The sequence below is a fragment of the Salvelinus alpinus genome, chromosome 23 (assembly GCF_045679555.1).
Source record: "Salvelinus alpinus chromosome 23, SLU_Salpinus.1, whole genome shotgun sequence".
Lineage (NCBI taxonomy): Eukaryota > Metazoa > Chordata > Actinopteri > Salmoniformes > Salmonidae > Salvelinus > Salvelinus alpinus.
The window spans coordinates 23863742-23873898 of NC_092108.1; the positions used below are offsets into that span (position 1 = coordinate 23863742).

General features: G+C 42.0%; 1 long non-coding RNA gene across 2 annotated transcripts; it reads right to left on the reverse strand.

The window, feature by feature from the left end:
- Nucleotides 1–1407: 1407 nt before the first annotated feature.
- On the reverse strand, nt 1408–4637 carry LOC139551332 (uncharacterized). Of its 2 annotated transcripts, XR_011670250.1 has the most exons (4): nt 4397–4601; nt 3569–3639; nt 3192–3260; nt 1408–1762 (listed from the first exon to the last, which is right to left on the reverse strand). It is a non-coding gene; the product is annotated as an uncharacterized lncRNA (long non-coding RNA). The 2 variants fall into 2 exon arrangements; XR_011670249.1 differs by lacking the exon at nt 1408–1762 and having other exon boundaries at nt 2619–3260; nt 4397–4637.
- Between the last annotated feature and the right edge of the window lie 5520 nt (nt 4638–10157).

A 10157-nucleotide genomic window follows, 5' to 3' on the forward strand; every position in this document is an offset into this window, starting at 1 on the left:
GTAAATGTATCCATTGAAGTGGTAGCTTCTGAGAAAGAGCTGAGGGGAAGAAATAGAAAGATATCCTTGGTGGGTAATGTTATGGGTCTGATTGAAATTCCAGCGGTTCATTCAAAGCTGTCCTCGGTTTCTCCTGAAAAGCAGCTCTATGTAATTACTGTAACCACACTTTAAAAAGCAATAGGGCTGTCAAATATTCCCCAAGAATATTGGTTGAAGAGAGCAACTCTGTCTGATGCCCTGAAGTGAACATCTTGACAGGCATGCCCCCCCCCCTCCTCCCCGAGCAAGGTGCCCTCTGAGAGTACATGTGATGATACTTATTAAATCACCTTCCTAATACAAGTTGTAGTTAAGAGCTCAAAAGAATGATACAGTGCAGCTGCACCCACACTCATTTTGGTGTCATCTGAATCGGGAATAAATAAAAACATTCAGACTGCAATTATGCTGTCAGCATCAGCAATACCCACCATATTCAATTGATGGGTTTCTCCAAGGTAGGCTACACAAAAACAAGGATAGACAAGGACTGTGTGAGCTAGGTTTGACATGAAAAGAGCATCATTGCTCAGGGACGTCATCGCCGGCTTTCATTTACTTTCAAACTGTTTCATATCAGTCATGTTTATTGGTCAGTTGACTTTGACTGTTTGTGTCAATGTATTATATTCTTAGGTGTGAAGCTTTTGTGTGTTTTGCAATGAGGCTCTCCACATCACTCATGGCAACCTGGACTCAGAGGTAGACGTAACAGAGTAAATGTAAATATGTCTCCTTCCGTATAGTGTGATATGTTACGTTTCATATGGTTTGGTATGTATTCATTTGTGGATGTCCATCATCCATTTCATATGATATGTTATGAATTACAATTCATATGATAGGTTACAAATTTCCAATCGTACAATATGTTACAAATTTGCAAAACGTATGATATGTTATGAATTTCAATTTGTTGTGGCTAATGTTAGCTAGGTGGCTAACATTGGCTAGGGGTTAGGGTTAGGGGTTAGAGTTAAGGTTAGGTTTAGGGGTTAAGGTTAAGGTTAGGTATGTGATGTGATGGAACACGCAACCTTTGAGTAACCTTCTGTGTTATGTAACCATATCAAATGCAACATACAGCAAAATACTAATTTGAGTGTCACAGATTTACATTTACTATGTCTTTGAGGCCAGGCTGCTCAATTCAAAAAGCTGATTGAGGACCTTTTTACTGAAGAATGTGTTTTGTTTTCTTTGATTGGGTTTTGCTTTTCATGTATTGACATGAATATTGAGGTGTATGTAAAGTACCGTTCAAAAGTTTCGACACACCTACTCATTCAAGGGTTGGTCTTTATTTTACTATTTTCTACATTGTAGAATAATAGTGAAGACATCAAAACTATGAAATAACACATGGAATCATGGAATCATGTAACCAAAAAATAGTTAAATAAATCAAAATATATTTCAGATTTTAGATTCTTCAATGTAGCCACCCTTTGCCTTGATGACAGCTTTGCACTCTCTTGTCATTCTCTCAACCAGCTTCATGAGGAATGCTTTGCCAACAGTCTTGAAGGAGTTCCCACATATTTTGAGCACGTGTTGGCTGCTTTTCCTTCACTCTGTGGTCCAACTCATCCCAAACCATCTCAATTGGGTTGAGGTCGGGTGATTGTGGAGGACAGGTCATCTGATGCAGCACTCCATCACTCTCCTTCTTGGTCAAATAGCTCTTACACAGCCTGGAGGTGTGTTTTGGGTCATTGTCCTGTTGAAAAACAAATTATAGTCCCACTAAGCGCAAACCAGATGGGAAGGAGTATTGCTGCAGAATGCTGTGGTGGCCATGCTGGTCAAGTGTTCCTTGAATTCAAAATAAATCATAGACAGTGTCACCAGCAAAGCACCCCAACACCATCACACCTCCTCCTATATGCTTCATGGTGGGAACCACACATGCAGAGATCATCCGTTCACCTACTCTGCGTCTCATAAAGACACGGCTGTTGGAACCACAAATCTCAAATTTGGACTCATCAGACAAAAGGACAGATTTCCACCAGTTATCCTCTGTAGCAGAGTATTGAAGTGTATACAGGGCTCATCTGTAAAAGAGACCTTGGTCTCAGCATGTCTCACTGTTAAAATAAAGGTTAAATAAATACAATAAAATAAATGTTCTTAGTGTTTGGATTCCATTCATCAAAATAGTTATACTGACAAGATATTTATGTGAGGCTTAGATGTACACTTGGTCTGTCTTCGATAATAACTATGTTAAGCTGTAATACAATAAGATGGAAAGCTTTCGTCAGAGACAGCTCAGGAAAATATAAATCATTTTGTTGCGCTTGGTGGTCGATCGTGTCATATGGCGGGGGGCTATAGGCAAGATGAAACACGGCACCTATGCCATATATTAGAGGATGTCTCTTCATATCAAAATACCAACGGCGATAGTCTGCCACAAGCCATAGCGCATTCACAGCTGTGAGCCTTTAAGAGGCTATTTAATAATCCCAAATTATGGCTGCTGAGAGGTGAAACGGCTGTCCATAAACCATAGTGACAAACTTGTACAACGTGAAATGAAAAGGAGCCGGTTGACCGTCGTTAGTCCCGTCTTTTGTTTCAGTGATTTTATTTCCTCTATCTAGCTGCATTACATCCCTTCACTACCACCACTTCTCTTTCTACACCACAATTTATGGCAAAGGGTATGAGGATATTTTATGTTCAGAATGATGATTCCCTTGACTGAGATCTAGGAAGGACATTACAGGTTGATCTATGCCAGAGGAGAGGAGACTGCAAAATCAGCCAAAATGTTTGGCGCACTGCTGGTGTTATCAAAAACGAATAAAGCAACACATTTCAGGCATTCTAAAATTCGCACTGAATCCAATATGTGTAGTAACACTGTAATTACTGTAGTAATAATGTTGTTAGGAACAGAACAGTCCCTAAATTAATTGCTTTTATTTTTATGAAATGGAGCTTTGTTAAATTATTTTCCATTCAGAGCTTTTTAGATCACTAATGATAAACCTATATTCAATACCTATAAAACCCAAATTAACACATGCACTTTTCTCAGTATGAGCAAATTTCCATAGCATATCATGATACTGGCTTGTGCATAATCACAAGAGATGCGTTTGAAGAAGAGTTGCCTTGAAGATGTTGTTTTCCCCTACCAGTCTGTGAACCATCCTCTGGGGGGCAGTAGAGACATCGCCACCCCCTTTCATCTCCTCTCCTGGCTGCTGGAAGGGAAGGGAAGGAAGGGAATGGGGTAAGGTCAGACGGGATTTAAGCTTGGCTTACCACCACGTGTGTCTCTACTAGCCCAGTCTTGCTTTAAGGCACAGATTATCCCCCCACACTGGCTACTGTTACAGCAAACCTTTGTGTCTTTGTGGCACAGCAGCTCCTTGCTAACACGCTGATTGGACGCCTTGCCTATACTATATCTATCCTATGTTGACTTGCATATTTATGTAACTGCTGCCTTTCCTCCTTATTGTCCAATAAATACATTAATGGGGGAGGGGATTAAAAAAGAGCAACTTACTTATAGCAAGATTTAGTGGCAAGGCAGGTGGGCGGGCGGCAGACATAAGGCCGATAACCTCTTCTAAGGTCCTGCAGTGATAAAAGATAAAAAATAACCAGGATATGTTTTTTGTTTCTAAATGCACATAATTTGAACGCTTAGCAGGCCACCTATACATCAGACCGTTACTGTTTAAATTAAACAATCATGGCATAAACGAGACACTGGTCTGGTCTGCTCTGGTCTGCTCTGCTCTGGTCTGGTCTGCTCTGGTCTCCCAGTGGCTGGGCCAGTGAGGTTGCTGGGTAGGAGCATGTAGCCTGATTCTGTTAATGATTTGGTTCTGTGGAAACACAGGCAGGCAGATGTAGGCTAGGCTCAGGCTGAGAGAGAAATGTTCCATTGAATGAAAAATGAAATCCACTCATGTTTCCTGTAGAATGCAGGGGGAGAGAAACCTTAGACAGACGGCACAAAAACTAAAGTCTGTATTGAAATTAATTACACTTGACTCGTCGCAGTGTGAAAACTGCACCACTTATGAATTCATTACTTCTGTTCGGTCCTTTGAAAAGCGACACAGCAGTATGGAACACTTGAACAAACAATACAAACAAACCGATTGAAGGAGTCAAATCTTTGTATCAACAGACAAACACAACAAGTTACTTTTTTGTTGTTGTAAAATGATACTGTAATCAGTGTTGTCTCGGGAACATGCTCAGGTCAGGCATGGATGTTTTTGTCTTCATTTTCCACTTTCCACTGATGCATTCATAGCACAGGCGGGCAAAATAAGGAAGCTCCAATACAATTGCCGATCAACAAATGAAAAATATTACCCACATATTTCTGGTCGGTTGAGTAGACATACTCTGCTATTGTTCTATAAGTTGGGTTGATGGAGAGAGAGAAGTCTCAGGAAGGCCCCAGCAGGCCTGGACTGTTAGTCCCATGTAGCAGTAGAACTGGCCTGGGTGGAAGTCATACAGCAGTGGCCTCCGTCTGGCATGTTACCCAGAGCACATCCTGTGGGAGCGGGAGCTTTGGAGCGGGCTGCGCGGGCTGCGCGGCCACATCAAACAATGGCTTTTTGTTGTAAACAAAGCCAGGGCAGCTTGCCTGGCTCTCTCTCTCTCCCCCTCCCTCCCTCCTCCCGGTCCGGATCCAGTCTGCCCCTATAATTCCGTACTGTCAGACAAAACGCAACACTGCCCGGTGCTCCCTCCACAAGTCCTTCCATTCTGTTTGTACTTGTACACAAGACCGCAAACTTGGCAGTTAAACAAACAAATACAAATGCCTTGAATACAGTTTCAAAAACAGGATGAAAAGGAAAGTGAACATGTCTGTCCAAAGAGAATATGGTTAAAACTCATCTTCCAGAGCAGGTGTTGGTGCTTTTTTAATATGCATTGAAATACAATGCTCATGTGTATGTTTATTAATCATCTTTTACCATAGTTGTGACCCCATACACTTCCTTTAGGTGGTATCCCATCCATGCATGACAGAAAATATATTTATTTCTGTAGTAATGGAAAAGTTTAAATCCCAAAAAATGTTTTAAGGAAGACTCTACACGATGAAGTTGGACACTTGGTATTTTTCACTTGCCTGATGACTCAAACTGAATTCTTAAGCTGCTTTATGTTCGCTACATACTTCAGTCTGAGACTGTCACCATTGAAGTTGTTTGCGGTGACGTCAAAATGAGGGGTGTTGTACAAAAATAAAACGTATCAGCGATTGGATCGTCTCTAACCAATTAGAGTATCAAAGCCAATGACACATTTTCAAACCGCCGCTTTACCCACGTGTGTTCTGGCTCTGGCCAACCCTTCGTTTTCTGGGAGCAGTCAGAAAGGTTAGAATGCGTTTGCGTTCTAGAAATCCTCGGAGAGGGACTCAAATCCAGACTCATTTTGGAGAAGAAACGTTTGTGGGTGTGGCGTTTGGCCAGAGCAATGAATTTGGGTAGCAAGGCAGATATCTCACATCTTCACATCTCACATTTACTGGAAGGATATTCTTATTCTCCACATCTGACTAGGCAAATTGGACAGTGAGTACATTCTCAGTGGCAGCAGGAATACTGTGTCCTTGAGTTATTTCTGTGCACAGGAGTTTGGTGGCACCTTAATTGGGGAGGATGGACTTGTGGCAATGGCTGGAGCGGAATTAGTGGAATGGGATCAAGTACATCAAACCCATGGTTTCCATGTGTTTGATGCCATTCCATGCCATTCCATTTATTATGACCAGTCCTCCCCCTTAACCATTGCTATGATCCGTCCTCCCTTCAGCAGCCTCCACTGTTTCTGTGGTATTATTATGTTGCTCCTTTTTACCAGCAACACTCTGGGAGCAGTTACGTCAACTGTGTTGCAATAAAGGCTGTCTACTCTAAAATGGCAGTCTATGGGAGAATCTCAATTGGTTTTGCTCGCCTCCTCTCCTTCGTCTTCTCCTCGCCACTTTGAAAAAGGTTAAAGGTAATCGAGGAGTGGAGGCTAGGAGAGGAAACGTGAAAACAAATGCGCTTGTATGAAATGAGACTCTCCTTATCCACTCATCAGGCAAATTATGTTTGCAAGGGTGGAATCCCAAAATGTGTTAAGTGATGAAAACCAATTTAGCTAGTTGTGCAAGACATTTTATGGATAAAAGGATAAGTAGTGTATGGTTTCCAACTGTGTGCATGCTTTTCTCCTTCCAGAAAACAACAGCTGATTCAAATGGGGTGTGGCGGATTTTAAAACACTTCCGCGGTAGCTATCGAAAGGATACTCTTGTGCATCCTCTGCAGAAGTAGGTAAATGAGGAAGGGAGCATACTCCTTGGTTCGCCTACTAACGAGGAGAGGACGGGACTTCTGCCCAATTGAGAATTTCCCCGGCTTTAGACTTCTACCATAGAGCCTTAGAAGGCTCAGTGTCCACTATGACTAATGCGCTACACTCCACTCACCATGAAACTAGACGTAATAGCTACCCCAAGGTGTTGCAGCAACATTGTCAGTTCATATTGAAAATCCCTCTTGGGATCAGAACAGGCTTTTGAAACAAATTCACAACGCTGCAACAAACTGCCACCCTGCTATTTCAGCTCAGTGCCACCAGCGTTGCCTGCCTCTCATGTAGCTGGGTGGTAGGGAATCAAAGGTGACAATGTGATATGTTTTCACAGTGTGACACTCCAGCTTATCCCATGATTAGCGCCATATTGCCGCTAGGAGTGCTGCTTGGATCTCAGATAGTATATTAGGGAGATCAACACTTTAGGTATGATAATGGGAGACTTAAACACCCAGCTCCTTATGATGCTGTTTCAAGGTAGCAGCTGGTATGTATGCTTAGCCATTATCACCCCTAATTGTGTAGATGGGAAGGTGAAACAGGAGGGCCCATTGCTCTGTCCTTGGGGGCCCCGGAGTCTAACATTCAGTGTTGTTCCATTATGGCACCTATGTATGTTTCACTCGAACATATTCTGTGATTCTATGGAGCAACAGGAGACTGCATAATCATTTGGGAAATTGCTTAATTTTTATGCATTACTGATAATTGTTTAATTATGGCAAGCTGAATCCTATTGTTCTGTCCAGGGCCTGTGGGTCCTAGTGTGCAGAGGGCCAGGGAGTGCTTCTATAGGAGAGGGAAATGGAACGGTCTGGTTCACTGCCCACACTGATCCCAGGGGCTTCCGCTCGTTTTTCTTTCCATCATGACCAGTGTATCAGGGGCATTCCCCTTTCCAGGTACTCTATCCAAAAAACTAAAAGAGGTCAAACTCCCAGAAACTCTGGCAATGAAGTAGTGGATACGGTGTTGAGTCCTACTCTTCTCCCTCTACAATACTGCATACTAGAATATGGGATTCTGAGAGTGTTCCAAATTCTGCTGTCAGTTGATTGGTTTTTGTATTCCTTCCAGGGAAAGGGGATTAACCAAGATGTCATTTATATTCAGATATATTTTGCACGAATGAGCTGTAAATTATAGTTGACTGAATCATGGCCAAGTATTTGAATATTAACCATTGCAAGATACACACTGCAGCGGTTATTTGAGAAGCCACATGCTGTTCTCCTCTCTGTCAGGGGACGAGGCTCTCGATGACTGGATTTGAATCCATTTGTAAGCGCATGTTAAAGGCCCAATGCAACTGTTTTTATATCAATATCAAATCATTTCTGGGTAACAATTAAGTACCTTACTGTAATAGATTTCCATTAAAATGGGCAAAAACTGCTTTTTAGCAAAAAGCTATTTATCAAGCAAGAATTTTACTAGGACTTTCTGGGAGTGTCGAGGGGAAAACTGAAAACTAGCTGCTATGGACAGAGAGGTTTGGAACTCTCTTTGATATTGGTCTATTAACCAAAGCCAAAGCCAAAACTCGCACCCATGCAAACTTGCTGATTAGAAGATCCTGTGTAGATTGTATTTTAAACTAGCAACTATCAGAAAAAAAATACAAATAAAACATGTTCACACTTTTAGAGTGTTAGTTTCATCAGCTGTTGTACAATATGATACAAATAATTGGAAAACTGAATTTTCACTGTGCCGGGCCTTTAGAAGCTTTATATAGGAAACAGGGCTGTGGAGTGTGGAGATTGGGATACATGCTCGAGGGCAGAGGCTAGGAGCTCTGTGGCTATGTGGGGCACTGCTGTGTGTCTTTGAGGAAGAGTCTGAATCTGATTTGCCTCAGTACACTTCCAGCTGGGGACTAGGCCTATGTTAAATCAATGAGCCACCTTTATATGTGCAAGGCTGAAGTTTATAGTGCCTCTCTAACTGCTTCTACTGGTTCTGCTACTGGTAGTGCTGCTACCAACATCCTCCACTTATACCCAGGACAATCATCATGAATGAGGATGGTTATGATTGGATAGTCCCCTGTTCATATAGGTAAGCCCATACCCAGTAGATCCAGCTACATATTCTATTTCTGGTTGGTGCTTATGTTATTGTCTTGAAATAGTATTTTCTTTCTGAATGAATTAACTCAGCATGAAATACTTTCCAGTTCTCTCTGTTCCAAAGACAAACAGGATGCCTATTCCTTTTTCCATTCATCCGCAGTTACTCCAATTAAAGAAAAACACAATGCTTTCACAGCAAGGCTCAGCATATCTTCAGGTTTGAATCCCATTTTAAAATGCTGCCGGTTGCTGCTGGGTTCATGGAAGCCTGTATGCTATGCTGCGGCCTTAGACCCTGGGTAAGGAGCCTCTGACTGAGAAAATGAAACAACAATCCTCACTGATGGTTGGTGGCTGTTGCCTTGAACTGCAAAAACATGTTAGTGAACCAAAACAAGTATCTCCGAGTTGGAGGAGAAAGAAAAATCAATAATTTATCATCCGAATTAAATGAGGTCCGGCAGATGGTGAGAGAGGGGCCGTGGGCTTGTGGCAGAAACCTCCTGCTCTCTACCTCTGTGATATGCTCCGCCCGCGACTAAATAAAAAAGTTCAAAGGGAATCAACGATCGTGACGGATCCTATTAGCATATTCACAATGAGGGACTTTTAAAGAAGTGAAAAGAAATATTCCACACTGGAACAAATCAATGTATGCTGTGTACACACAATGCAGCTGGCTGCTTCACCAACGGGATGTTTCATTTCCACTTCACAGGAAGTAAAGGAAGAAGGCCCGGTGAGGAACATTCTAGACTGTCTCATGTATGAATATATTTGTAATTCAAGATATACACACATACAGAGAGCTATTCCTTCCAGTTCATTTTTCATTTGGTCTCCAATAATGTTCAGTTGCAGAGCACTGACTTGGAATTAAGGCCCCAGAGAACAAAAATACATGTCATATTGCGCAACATACATTTTACAAATGGAATGGGTTCTGTGTGACACAATGACACCATTCATCCATTGTATGGACACAAGTGCATAATGAAGCTGAGAGTTTGAGACACATCTCATATACCACGTGCCAGAGCACTGTTAAATACAGACATGGGTGAATCTAGCATAAAATCCAGGCTGGCCTTGTAAAAGTGCAGAGAGCTCTTAAGCTTCCCTCCAGACTCGTAAGACCTCTGCACCTGTCCAGGGGTCATTCATGTGTGGTGCTGTAGCTATGGGCACCAAGCAACACGTAGTCTATTCAACTGATCTCATACTGTCTGTCTAGCTTTGTTTGGTTTCCCCTTACTTCTCTAATGATTTTTTGATTCTTTCTACATGTAGATCTCTTCCTTTTCCTTTTGGTCTTCTCCAGTGGAGCCTATATACAGCCCTACCCCATCTCTGATTTGAAATGTTGGACAGAGAAAGGGTCTGTTCCCCCAGGCAGGGACTGTATTTCAGAAACTGAAATCTGAGTGAAGTTCCCTGTGGTGCTGTTCTTTTGGACCACAACTGGTCACAAATCTGGCATCGGTTGCTGCCTCAGCACAACTACAGAGGAGCACTCTACCCGTTAAAATACAAGAGCAATCTGGTTAAGGATGGAATGCAATAAAGTTTTAAAAAGTCAAATTTGAATTTACGCAAAGAGCCTCAGAACATCTAAGAACCTAAAAACAGATATATAGGAACAACTGGGTAAGAGGAAGTGTTTATTTATGGAAT